Genomic DNA, 13,389 nt, shown 5'->3' on the forward strand with positions numbered 1-13,389 from the left:
AAAAATAATAATAAAACAAAATCAAAGGTGCTTTTCTGCAGACAGGCCATGGTCCACTGACCTCCCCCCAGTTGAAACCACCAGTCTAGATGTAAAAGGGAAATGTCCCACCCCCCCCAAAGCCTGGTGTCATTTTGCTTTAGACTGACAGCAGGAGTCGTGAAAAGCTGGTGCCCGCTGCTGTGTGGGCCAACAGCCACACTGCTCTCTTCGAACTAAGTCCTGGAAGGCTGGGGATGGGGGCTGGTTTCATTAGCTGCAGGTCGGCCCAAGTCAGCTGCTCATATGGGTCCCGCCTGTGTCCCCTGCCTCCACAAGTTGCTCCCCTGTTTTGTTCTTCTGCAAGATTTTGTAGAGACAAGAGTTGCACTTTGTACCCATAGAACAGATTAAACAACTTTTGCCCCAACATGCCCTGGACTGCCCCCTCACTGGTTGGCAGAATTCGAAGGAACAAGCTATCCACCCAAGCTCCTGGCAAGCGGGCATCTCCAGAGCCGTGAGCGGGATCTGCACAGAGGGGAATCCCTCTCTAAAGAGGCTCACAGCTCAGCAGACTCTGCCAGAGCATGCCCTGGAAGGAAGGTTGAAACCGGAAATCAGAGCTCTGGAAAACTCTGGGATTAGGATTCAGAGCAGAATGGATCACTGGCCGTATCACAATTCTCTTCTAATTTTTTTTTTTGCTTTTTGGGTCACACCCTGCAATGCACAGGGGTTACTCCTGGCTCTGCACTCAGGAGTTACTCCTGGCGGTGCTCAGGAGACCATATGGGAGGCTGGGAATCGAACTCAGGTCGGCCGCATGCAAGACAAACGCCCTACCCGCTGTGCTATCTCTCCAGCCCCCTCTCTTCTAATTTTTAAAAACTTTTGGTGTCATATCCAGAAGTACTAGGAGATTACTGCTTATTCAGTGCTCAGGGGAAACTGATGGTACCAAGGATTAAACCCAGGCTCCAGTCCTTTGAGCATCTCCCTCACTCTATAGTTTTTATGACATTTTAGTTCTTCTGAGCATTTTAGGTACTGAAGTTCAGCTGTTCTTCTAACACCACCTCTCACTCATACACTCAGCCTTGCTGGGGAATCACTCTTTTTTGTGTTTTCTCATCACCTGGATTGCAGACTTATTAATGAGATGTGAATGTGAAATGACAAATGTGGAATGACAGCATGTGACTTGCACAGGATAGGCCCTCGGGCTGAGCTGAAAAAGCACAGAAAATGCATCCTGAGAGGATTAGCCTACAGAAAAACATATAAACCCAAGTTGCTCGGTGTCTGCAGTCAAGCAAGCCCACGCTTATGTCAGAAACCCACTTGGACAGACAGAAGATCCTTTATGGTTGTGTGGGGAGCATGGCATTAATGTTATTGTTCCCTAGAAACAGAGAAGATAAACTTCCTTGACCTGGATTTATTTTGAAGGTGGTTTTCTGACTATTGAAGCACTTCCACTCATTCTCAGGTAGAGACCAGGCACTGGACACCTCCCAATCTCTACAGTTTAGCGACCCAGTTTAGTACAGTTTGGACAATTTTGTCTCTCCAAGTCCTGCTCCTTGGAATTCAAGGGAGGAGACAAGGGGTATAGCTTAAAGTGGCAATTCACGAAGATCCCAGAAGGGAGGGGGTGTCCATGCACCCCTATCAACTTAACACATCCCACAGCCATTTGTGGAATTGAGTTTACACAAACGGTTCAGCACCATGGTCAGAGCCAAAGAAGTAACATAGTGGGCCTGATGTAAATCCAGGCTGTAGGGAGAAAAATAAGGACTCTCTTTAGTAGAAGCATTTTTCTTCCGAACGCCGAGCTCACACCACACACCTTGAGAATGCTTACACCACCCAGTTGGCAAGAACGCCTCCGACGTGTTCTTGGCGGGAAAGTGGAATGGGACAGCACCACTTTCACGGTGGTTCAGTGCTGTCTTACAAAACCCATTTCACAAACCCAGCTGTCACACTCCTGGGTATTTCCCTAAAGGAGTTGAAAAGTTAACATCGATACACAAACCTGCATGCACAGGTTTATAGCAGCTTCATTCATAATCTCCAGAACTTGGAAGCAGCCAAGATGTTCTTCAGTTAGTGAACAGATAAAGTGCTGCACCCAGACAAGGAAGTATTATTGAGCTACAGATCATGAAAAAAAACGAAAGCATAGTAATAAGTAATAAAAGAAGCCAATCTAAAAATTACGACAGCACGATACCGGTTCTGTGGCATTCTGAATCGGTCAAACTAATGAGACGTTGAATTGATGAGCAGTTACCAGGACTTGAAGGTGCAGCACAGAGGATTTTTAACCGTGAAATAATCCCACTGGGTCATATAGTGGCTACATGTATGTATTTGTTAAACTCGCAGAATGAACTCACTGTGTGCCAAGGCTTTGATGTGATAATGTGTCACTGTCGTTCCATCAGTTACAACCACTGGGTTATGGTTATTTCTCCCCACAATCCAGTGAGCCTCTGGATCACAGAGGAGAGGCTAGACCTTCATAAGGAAGAGCAAGGGGTGTGTGTGACTTGAGTCTCTCATTTGATACTGTTGGGAACCTAAAACTGGTCTTCAAAGGGCTTCATAAAACTCTTGTTGACACAGCAGCGGCCAGTCCCAGAGGGCACCACAACACCGAAGATTTCTCTGGGTCCCAAACTGAGCCGATTTCACTGGGCTAACCCAGACAGAGCGGGTGCAGTCTCCCTGCCTTCTCTAGTTGGAACCCTGGCAACCATGAGCTTACACAAGCAGGGCTCTGGTATATGGCTTTCAGGAGTAAGTCTCCAAACCACACGGTGACAGTGGAATTGGACACCAACAGACCGGGCCCAGAAACTCCCAATTGAATCCCAAAATGGAATAACTCCCTACAGAGATGTCTCTGGAACCCATCCATTTATAATATTAGAATTTCAGAAGCATGCGGCCGCTCATGTGGCCATGCAACCTTTCATGATATGCAAAATGAGCAATAGAAAGTAAATGATCTAACATTTGCCCCTGGAAGGCAGGCTTGAATGGTGTTAGGAAAATTCGAGCAAAATATAATGCCCCCAAATAGAGAATATCCGTGCATTTGTCTACCATAGAGGCAGGGTGAGGACTGGGAGGGGGTTATGTAATGGGGATATTGGTGGTGGAGAGTTTACACTGGTGGAGGGATGGGTGTTCAATCATTGTATGGCTGAATCTCAAACATGAAAGCTTTGTATCATGGTGGGTCAATAAAAAAATTTTTTTAAAAGGAAAAAAATGAAAACTCTTGTTTAGGGCTTTGCATGTGAGTTCCCCAGGTTCAGTCCCTGGCACCACACTGTCAGCACTGCCTGGAGTAGCCTCTGAGCATCAGTGGATGTGATTCAAAAACCAAACATTTTCCCCCTGCTCCCTTCTGATGGCCCAGAAGGCAGCGTTAGGTCAGACTGGAGTTCATGCTCTGAGGAGCGCCCTCTGTCCTCAGCACTGCCCACTCCCAGGATGGAATTCCCAAGCACAGGCCTCCATTGGAACTTAGTCCACCAGGAGTTCTTCTCACTCCAGAGCCACATGCACCCCTCCTGTTGCTTTACAGTGCCAGATAATCTGTGAGAGGAAAAGGGGATCTGTGAGCTGTGTAATTAGAATAGTTGAGAATTCTTCCAAAACAAAGATGGTTAGAGGGCTGACTTCAGGGGCCCTGGAAGGAGGAAGATCTCTTCCCTTAAGAATCATTCCTGTATCGTTGCTGGCGGCTTTTCTAAGGAAATGGCTAAACCTTGGCAAGTACAGACAAACCAAGGAGAGTTTGGGAGGCTGGGAAAATGGCAAGGCAGCAACTTGATCTGAACGCCCGAAGGATGCCAGGAGTGAATACCGCCTCCTCCCATCCCCTGAGCACTAGCTGGGAAATCCTCTGGGATCTCTGTGTGCCTCGCATTACATAATTCATGCATTCCTAAAGAGAAAGAGGGAGAATTAAGCCTCACCAGGTCCTGCTGATTTGCATTTTAATTTTGGATTTTCCGCCCTGATGGAAATGAAAAGCTAGTGCTGTGAAAGTTCCTATCTCTTTTTGAGCTTTAATAATTCATTGCTAGGTCTGGTGTGAAGCACTGCGGAGTCTCTTACTTAGACATCACCACCCTCTCCGCGAAGCAAGTAGGTTATTGGCCCCTGTTTTTCACAATAGGAAATGGAAATGCAGCTTGGCGGAGCAGCTCGGTGTGCACAGCCCTTGAGAATGTCAGCAGTCAGCTCCGAACTCCTCTGACTTGGGCAGATCTCCTAAGGCCTCCAGAAACGTGCACTGTAGCAGATATTTGAGCTGCGTGTTAAATGGGAAACCTTTTATACAGAACATAAGAGCAAAGTTACTAAAATCGAAGATCACATCAAATTTGTGGTTCCACTCTAAAAGCAGCAAAGAGGAGTCTCCAGAAGATTTTATTCTTGGATTGTCCTGCAATAGGCTGTACAGTTGAGCTGTTTGTCTTCTTTGTTTTATTTATTTTTTTTGAGCCACATCCAGTGATGCTCAGGGGTTACTACTCCTGGCTTTGCACTCAGAAATCGCACCTGACAGTGCTCAGGGGACCATATGGGATGCCGGGGATTGAACCTGGGTCAGCGGCCTGCAAAGCAAGCACCCTACCTGCTGTGCTATTGCTCGGGCCCATGTTTGTCTTATTTCAGACGACTGTGGCATCAGTCCAAGAGCATAATCATCAGTCAAGGGTGGGTTTGTTTGGATTTTTTTTATCTTATGCCAAGTTTAGAATCCAGCGAAGTAAGGTGTACACAAGAGATAGACCCCCTGTTCAGTGACACAGAAGTGGTGAGGGATGAATCACATCCCTGACCAACCCCAGAGGAAGGAAGACAACCACAGCGACCGTTCAGGACTCAGTACCACAGAGGCACGCCCCAGCGCTCTGTCCTCCAGGTGGGGCGTTTCACGCACCTGCAGGCTCATTCCAGGTGTCCTGAGAAGCAGAGGAGAGCAGCCACTTCCCCGGCCAGCCTGCTGCATGGCACTCATTAATTACTGGCTAGGAGTTGAGAACCTCTGGGCTCTCAGCCAAGCGTGCCTTCAAATTATTTCTTCTCTCTGCAAGTTCCAAAAACCAGATGCCACTTTTATGGTGAAGTCTAATTTCTGTGGAATCTAGCGCCTGTCTCATGTTCATACTCAAGATACCCGCCTTCCAGTTGAATCCTCTGCACTCCCGTGACTCACAGTCAGGTTAGGGAAGGCACCACGCCTTGTTGATTACCACACAGTGTAAGTGCAAAGTGCATGTCCGTGTCTACGACTTCGGAAAGACACTTCCATGAAGCTAGTTAATAATAGACACAATAAGAGATTTGTCTTACAAAAGAATTAAAGGACAGATTTAAAGTTTTCAGCTCCATGTGTATGTCTCCCACACTCCCATGCACTATAAATATATATGTATGAAACCTTTAGCATTTCTATAGCATGAGACATAGCTGGAAAATTCAAAGGATAGCTTGTGTCTAGTTCAGTCTCTAGTTCAAACATTTAACAGAAGTGAAACCTAGATATTACTGGGTGTTAATAAAGCAAAAATGAATCAGTGTTCTCCTTTTTTCCCTGGGGGAAGTGGGATAGTGGAAAATTTCAAGTAATTTACCAGCATTCATCATATTAGGTGTTGCTGTGAAAAAGATGTTTGTTTATAACATCCCTATTTCAGAGTTCTTATGCCAGTATCTACCTTCATCTTTCTCATCTAACATATTACTAGTTTGAGAATGTCTTCCATGGGATCTTGATTTCGTTCCTGAGCTAGTCTGCTTTTGAGGTGACCTTGATTGTGATTTCCCTATTGACTTGGACTTTTTTTTTTTTTTTTGGTGAGGAATTGGACTTGAATGCCTTCTACAACCAGATTTTCTCCTTGGAGTTCTGGACTGCTTTGCTGAGGTAGACCGCCTTGGTAGCGATTTGGAGCGAGACTTAGACAGGCTGTAAGAAAACAGCTTGTACCAACACTCTGTAAGACTATCAGACCGCCTCCTATTTCTTCCCCACGAAGAGCTTCTACTTCGAGTTCTCCCCTGGCTGGGACTTCTTGATCTTCTATGATAACTCGGAAAACAAGGATGACATTTTTTTGATTTTATCTGGCCTGGTGTTTTGCAATCCCCTTGTGCAACTGTATTTCAGTCTGCCAGCCACATACCCATTTTCTGTTGAGGTTATAACGAGCATCTTCAGCATATCTGACATCTTCAAATTGTGAACGTAAGCAAATCCTTTGGAGTGGCAGGTGTAGAAGTCAAGTGGAATAATAGAATAATAGAAAATATTTCCTCCACTAAAATATGTGACTGATATAATGAAGTGGCATTGTACCTTGTGTAATCAGTGGTGCTTAAAAAAATTGGTCTTCTGGGTGTTGATGTGATAGCTCTTTTATTTCTCATGTAGGCACTGCTGCCCCTTTTCTGTCATCCTTAGCTTATGGGCAGTTGGTTACTATTATGCTTATTGCCTCAGGGTTGCAAGATGGCTGATGCAGCGTGTGGCTTCACACCATGATGTGATCCCATGAAAAATGATGGGATCCTGGGTGGGGTCAAGAATGACCCTACTGCCTTTGTTACCTACCCGGGAACTCTTGGAGATTGACATCAGTATCCACCACATTTTCTTAAGTCACTATTAATGTAGTTCTTTGATGCTTGCTGCCAAAAGCAGACGTAGTTTTTATAATCCTACATCTTTATTATTTCCCTAAGTCCTCAGAGTTGAACATAGCTCTTAAATTCAAAGATAATTAGACTGATTTACTTAATTTTAGGTCTCTGCTTTGAGGACCTAAATAATTTATTGCGTTTGTTATAATCAGAGGTATATAAATACCTGAATTAAAATGTGAAAAATCCCTATTAATAATTACACGTAAGTTCATAAGTTGTTGCTGGAATCAGGATGAAGGACATATATATTTATATATGCCATATATATGTACACACTCCATAGTATATATGTACATATAGTGTGTAAATACAATTTATGAAGTTCCACCCTTTAGATGGCAGAAGTCACTAAGTCTAACTAAACTACAGAGTTGGCAGGGTTTAAGGAATGAAATCTCTATGCCACCGCTGCTCACGAGCACTTTTCCACATCTCTTCACCCTGTAGACAAACCTATGCCATGCTTAGAGAATCTTACATGTACATTTGAGGGGTCTGTACTAGAACATGTGCTGTAGCACTTCTGAAAAATTGAGATTTAATTGACATATACTAGTTTCACGTACAGCACGAGTCAGTACGGACAGATATCATGGGAAACTGGCATATGTCACCACAGGTCTGCAGATTTTTCAAGGTGTACTCTCAGCAGCTTCCAGATCCACAATATTAGCCAGAATGGCCAAAGCATACACTACTTCCCCATCACATTATTGGAGGTTGTTGTCTTTTTAATCCCCTTTTAATCTCACCCCACCTCACCATTCTGCCTCTGGCAACCCCCAACTGTTTTGCCTTGTTTCCCCAGTGGGTAGGGTGTTTGCCTTGCATGCAGCCAACCCACCGACCCCGGGTTCGATTCCTCCGCCTCTCTCGGAGAGCTCTGCAAGCTACAGAGAGTATCTCGCCTGCTTGGCAAAGCCTGCCAAACTACTCGTGATGTATTCAATATGTCAAACACAGTAACAACAAGTCTCACAGTGGAGACGTTACTGGGCCCGCTCGAGCAAATCGATGAACAATGGGAGAACAGTGCCACAGTGGGGCGGTGTTTTTGAGCCTGCCCCAATTATCAGTCAGAGAGTACAGCCATTAAGGCACTTACCTTGCATTGTTGCACTGCAAATGTTTCCCCAAGCACCACCAGGAATCACTCCTGATCACCTTCAGGTGTGGCCCCCAGACTAAGCCAAATAAGTTTGGACATATTAGTGAGAACATGCACTATTTGTCTTTTGATCTAACTTATTTCACTTGACATGCCCTTGAGATCCATCTCATACAGACCTCATTTTTGTTGTTCCAAGTGGCAAGGTTTCACTCCTAGGCAGAATTAGGTTCTGTGAAAGGGGGTGGGATGCATCTCTCTATATATATATGACAGTGAGAAACTAGAGATAACCTAGGTGTCCATCAATAAGTGAATGGATAAAATTTAGTGAGACATGAAACTAGGCAGCTAGTTTAGGCATATGGCTTGGTTTGAACCCCAAAGAATTGCCAACTATGTATACATGTATAGAACCTTGTTGGCCCGTAGGCATCACCAGGTAAGGCCCTATGGGTCCCCAGCAGTGCAGGGCCTGAGCAGCTTTGGCTGAGTATTGCTGGGAGTGGCCTCCAGGTCCTCTGAGAACCTCTTTAGAGGTCCCCCCAAAATTGTGAGGCATCGTTAATATATTAAAGTGGAAGGGAGGATGGAGAGAGTGCAGAGGTTAGGTCATTTTCCTTCCACATAGCCAGCACCATTCAATCCCTACCACTGCATATGGTCCCCTGAGCACCAACAAGGATCAGTCTGGAGCACAAAGCCAGGAGTATGCCCCTGGACACACCAGGTGTAGCTCAAAAAGCAAAACTCGAAAGTTCTATATAACATTTTACCTATTCAGAAATGAGTTTTCTGTGAGTCACAATTCATACGAACTGGCTTAAACAAATAGGAAATTTATCTTATTTCCCACAGTAGAAATGCTGATATGCAGAGTCAAGGACCCTGAACTATCTGCATAGTTTGTTGAGGGACCCAGTTTCCTGTCTTTAGAGTTACTTCATGGTTCAAGGTGGCTGCTAGAGAGCCAGCTGTCATTGCTGTTTCAGCACTAAGGAAGAAATACCTTCTAGTTAAGTCAGCTCCCGTTTAGTAAGGTAAATACTCATGCATGCTGTAAAATGGGAAAAGCTTATCAAAGCCAGACTCATGACTTTTATCAGTGTACTCCTGGATCTTGCACAAGACAGTATATTGACCACTAAAAATTGTGAGAAAACACATATACAAGAAAATAATGAGTTGTATAACTATTTAGCCAAGCCATGCTAGGACCACTCTCCACACGTCTGGACGGGCCTCATGCATGAAAGAACTGGCAGAGGAACTCAGGCATGCGGGTCCCAGGGCTGAGGTCTCCAAGCCTACTCGGATTGGGACTGGGCCTTCTCTACCCAGACAGCCCATCTTCCAGTAGGTAGGCGTCACACCCACCAGCTGCTGACAGCGCCAGGTTGGTCCCATCAACGGCCAAGATGCAGAGACTATAAAACCCAGCTCCCGAAAGTGCGCGGCCGCATTTGCGGCCGGGCGACATCTTATTATCTTTCCTTTGGAGAACCTGGCAGGCTACAAAAAGTATCCTGCCCGCACGGCAGTCTGGCAAACTTCCCGTGTTGTGCTCAATATGCCAAATACCAGTAACAATGATGAGTCTCATCCTCCTAATCCTGAAAGAGCATTGAAATGGCTCTTTTAAAATCTTAGTGCTAGGTAGAAGGAGACGTTACTGGTGCCTGCTCGAGACAATCGACGAACAACAGGATGATCGTGATTGTGATAACTATTTAGATCCAAAAAAGAAGAAATGGGGAAATATTTTTCACACTATAATGTATGAGAGAAAATTGTAACCCTAGTTTTACTGAAAATATCCATGTGTGCATAGTGAAAATACTTAAATGTACTGATCTGGAAACTGATTTTCTAAATATATGGTGAAATTGCTGATTTTTAATAGCTTCTTTGTACCTTCTCATATTTCCTAAATGCCTGCAGTGACCTTTTCTAATTAAAAGGCACTCGCACTAGCACTATTCTCCTGTTGTTCATTGATTTGCTCGAGCGGGCCCAGTAACGGGCCCATTGTGAGACTTGTTACTGTGTTTGGCATATCGAATACATCAGTCATGAGTGGCTTGCCAGGCTTTGCCGTGCGGGCGAGATACTCTCCGTAGCTTGCCGGGCTCTCTGAGAGGGGTGGAGGAATCAAACTCAGGTTGGCCAGGTCAGCCGAGTGCAAAACAAACACCCTACCACTATCGCTCCAGCCCAATTAAAAGGCAAATTTTAAAAAATGAATAGCTCTGCATTCAGTTTAAAACTTCATCGAATAGGAAAATTGATAAAACTAAAATGGGGATGGGGGAAGCATTTGCAAATTATCTGATAAGGGGTTAATACCAGTGAAAAAGAAACTTACACAATGTAACAGTAAAAGTAAAGTCTGAGAAATGAGCAGAAATATTGCACAGTGGTCCAGCACTTGCCTTGCATGTGGTCGACCCCTGGGTTCAATTCCCAGCATCCCAAATAGTTCCCTGAGCACCAACAGGAGTGATTCTGGAGGACAGAGCCAGGAGTTACCCTTGAGCATCTCCAGGTGTTTCCCTCCTACCCACAAAAAAAGAAATGATTAGAAGATAAGAATACACATTTCCCCCCAAAGAAGATATGCAAATTAACAGGTATAAGAAAAAGTACTCAACAACCAGAAATGCACGTCAAACCCACCATGAGATGTCACCTGACACCTGTTAGAATGACATATTGAAAGCAAGTGATGAGAACAAGACAAAAAGAGCCTCACAGACTCTGTAGGAATGCACACGGAAGCAGCTGTGGAAAATGGGTTTTATGAAAAGTTAAAAATAGTCCCAACTACCACCATAGTCTGGGGTTGCCACATCTAGGTACTTATCCTGAGAAAACAAACACTAGCTCAAATGCACTTCTCTGTTCATTGCAGAATTATTTAGAATAGCCACGTTATGGAAACAACTCTTAACTGTCTACAAATAGCCGGATGGGTCATGGAATTGTGGAGCACGTTTATACACGGGAACATTAGCCATAAGAGAGAAGGAAGCCTTGTCTCCTGCACCAGAGTGGCTAACCCCCTGGGGCTTGGGCTCCATGAAATAAATCGTACCAAGGAAGGCAATACCTAACATTTATCTGTAGCGTCTTTAAAGAGATGTTTGAGAGGCAAAATCGTGCATTTTGGGGACAAAGTGAATGGAGCTTGAGGTGAAATATACTCAGTGAACTATAAAAGGAAGTGAAAAACAATCCAGAATGGTTCCATTCAACTGTGGAGTATAAATAAAGCAAACAAACCGGCAAAACAGCAAAGCTAACTCCTAGACTTGGAGACAATAGTGGTTACCCAAGGGGAAAGGAGAAGGTGATGGAAGGAGGGCAGATGGGCCGCTGGGGGGGATGGTTAGCACTGGAATTTGGGGACGGGCATAAAGGATCCTATACACACATGGCAGCTCTAATTCTGAAATTCTGAGCTGCTAGAAAGCAATGACAAGTTCACTAAAAAGACAGTAAATAAGCAATCAGGACTAATAGTTTGATAAAATAATTCTTTCAGGGGCCAAAGAGTACAGTGGGTAGAACACTTGCTTTGCATGTGGCTGGCATAGGTTCAGTCCCCAGCACCCCATATGGACCCTGAGCACCACCAGAAGTAATTGTTGAGTACAGAACCAGGAGTAACCCCTGAGCATTACCAGGTGTGGCCCCCCCAAAATAAAATAATTTTAACGATATGACTGAGAGCGCCTTAAAAATGTACATTTGCTTTAAAAGAAACCATTTGAAATCAAGTTTATAGACACTGAGAAGAGACTGGTCTTTGCCAGAGTAGAGGTGGGGGCATAGATTAGAGTCAAGAGGTAATTTGTAAATTTCCACTTACAAAATAAATCCTGGGAATGTCACATGGCATGGTTAATGGAGATGTGAGGATAAACTTTTAGGTAAGAATAGAAGATGGATTTTTTAAAAAATTTTTTATTAGTGAAACACCATGAGGTACAGTTGTAGACTTACAAATTTTTGTGCTTGGGTTTCAGTTATACAATGATCGAGTACCCATCCCTCCACCAGTCCCCATTCTCCATCATCTGCATTTTTTTTTAAATTTTTGTTAGTGAAACACCATGAGGTACAGTTGTAGATTTACTAATTTTTGTGCTAGGGTTTCAATTGTGCAATGATCAAACACCCATCCCTCCACCAGTGCCCATTTTCGACCATCACAGGTCCCAGTATCCCTCCCACCCCCATCCCCCATCCCCCCATCGCACCCTGCCTCTGTGGCAGGGTATTCCCTTTTGTTCTCTCTCTCCTTTTGGGTGTTGTGGTTTGCAAAAGAGGCATTGAGTGGCAGTCATGTTTGGTCTATAGTCTACTTTAGCAAGAAGCAAAGAAGATGGATGTTAACCATAGTTCTTGAGATTATTTTGCAGCATATATTATTGTCAGTCACTTCAGTATATACACATTACCCATGTGGAACTCATATGCAATGTCAATTATACTTCAGTTTAAAAACAAACCAAAAATAAAACAAGTCAACATAAAAATATGCTGGAAAAATATGTGCACAGATTCCATCAAAAGACTCCAACTACAATCTTTGAGAACATCAAGTACAGTAAAGCAGCAGGCTGCAAAACTTTGTGACGTTGCTTTGTGTAGACAACTAGAAGAGAAATATTTTTTTAAAAAAATTAATATTATGTCCCAGAACATCAGAGAGCTAAGGAATCAACACCAAAAAAACCAAATGACTTCGGCAGAAACATGTACAGGCCACCATCTACAGATAAAGGAAGGCCTCAGGACAAAGCAGCCTCCCTGCTTTCACCTTGATCTAGGACCTCCAACCTTGTATACTGTGGAAAATAACATTTGTAGTTTAAACCACCTGGCCCAGGGTGCTTTGTTACAGAAGACCTTGGAAATGGCTAGTTTGGGTGTGGGGCAGAGGAGGTGGGCCAGATCTTGAGATGCCTAGGGTTTATGCCTGGCTCTGTGGTCCCTTCTGGGAGTTGCTGGGGACCACAGGTGATACTCGGAATTGAACCAGGATCACCAGCATACAGGGCAAGTGTATGACTGTGATGACTGATTTTTATGCCAACTTGACGAGGCTACAGTGCCCGGTTGTTTGATCCAACACCCACATTGCTGCAAAGGTATTTTTCAGATGAGAGGAACACATAAATAATTCAACTTTGTGGGAACACAAGGATGAGACTCTACCCTGCCACAGAAAGCAAACTTTCCCTAAAAAGCATGGGTCCCCTGAAGAGGAAGAAGTTCTGACATGGGACTCAAGTGCTCTACAACCAGCACCACCAGACATTGCAGCCCACCTGCCTGGCACATATCACAGCCACGAATTGCCAACCCGTCTGTGAATTCGTAATCACATTAAGCCAGTTCTTAAATACAGTATATTTTAATTTAACAATCCAGAGATGCTTGCAAATAGTGACATTAAGTGAAACCTAACCAAAAAAGGCCCTCAAGAAGGACCATGTTATTCATCATGGGCAGGGGGCTTTTTTTCTCATCAGTGTTATGAAAACAAAAAATGC

The 13,389-nt window shown here is 44.2% G+C and overlaps 1 pseudogene; it reads right to left on the reverse strand.

The window, feature by feature from the left end:
* Nucleotides 1-4,237: 4,237 nt before the first annotated feature.
* LOC130032425 (serine/arginine-rich splicing factor 12-like) overlaps nucleotides 4,238-13,389 on the reverse strand; it is an 86,909-nt pseudogene continuing 77,757 nt past the window's right edge.

Source organism: Sorex fumeus, unplaced genomic scaffold (genome assembly GCF_029834395.1).
Source record: "Sorex fumeus unplaced genomic scaffold, SorFum_2.1 ptg000048l, whole genome shotgun sequence".
NCBI lineage: Eukaryota > Metazoa > Chordata > Mammalia > Eulipotyphla > Soricidae > Sorex > Sorex fumeus.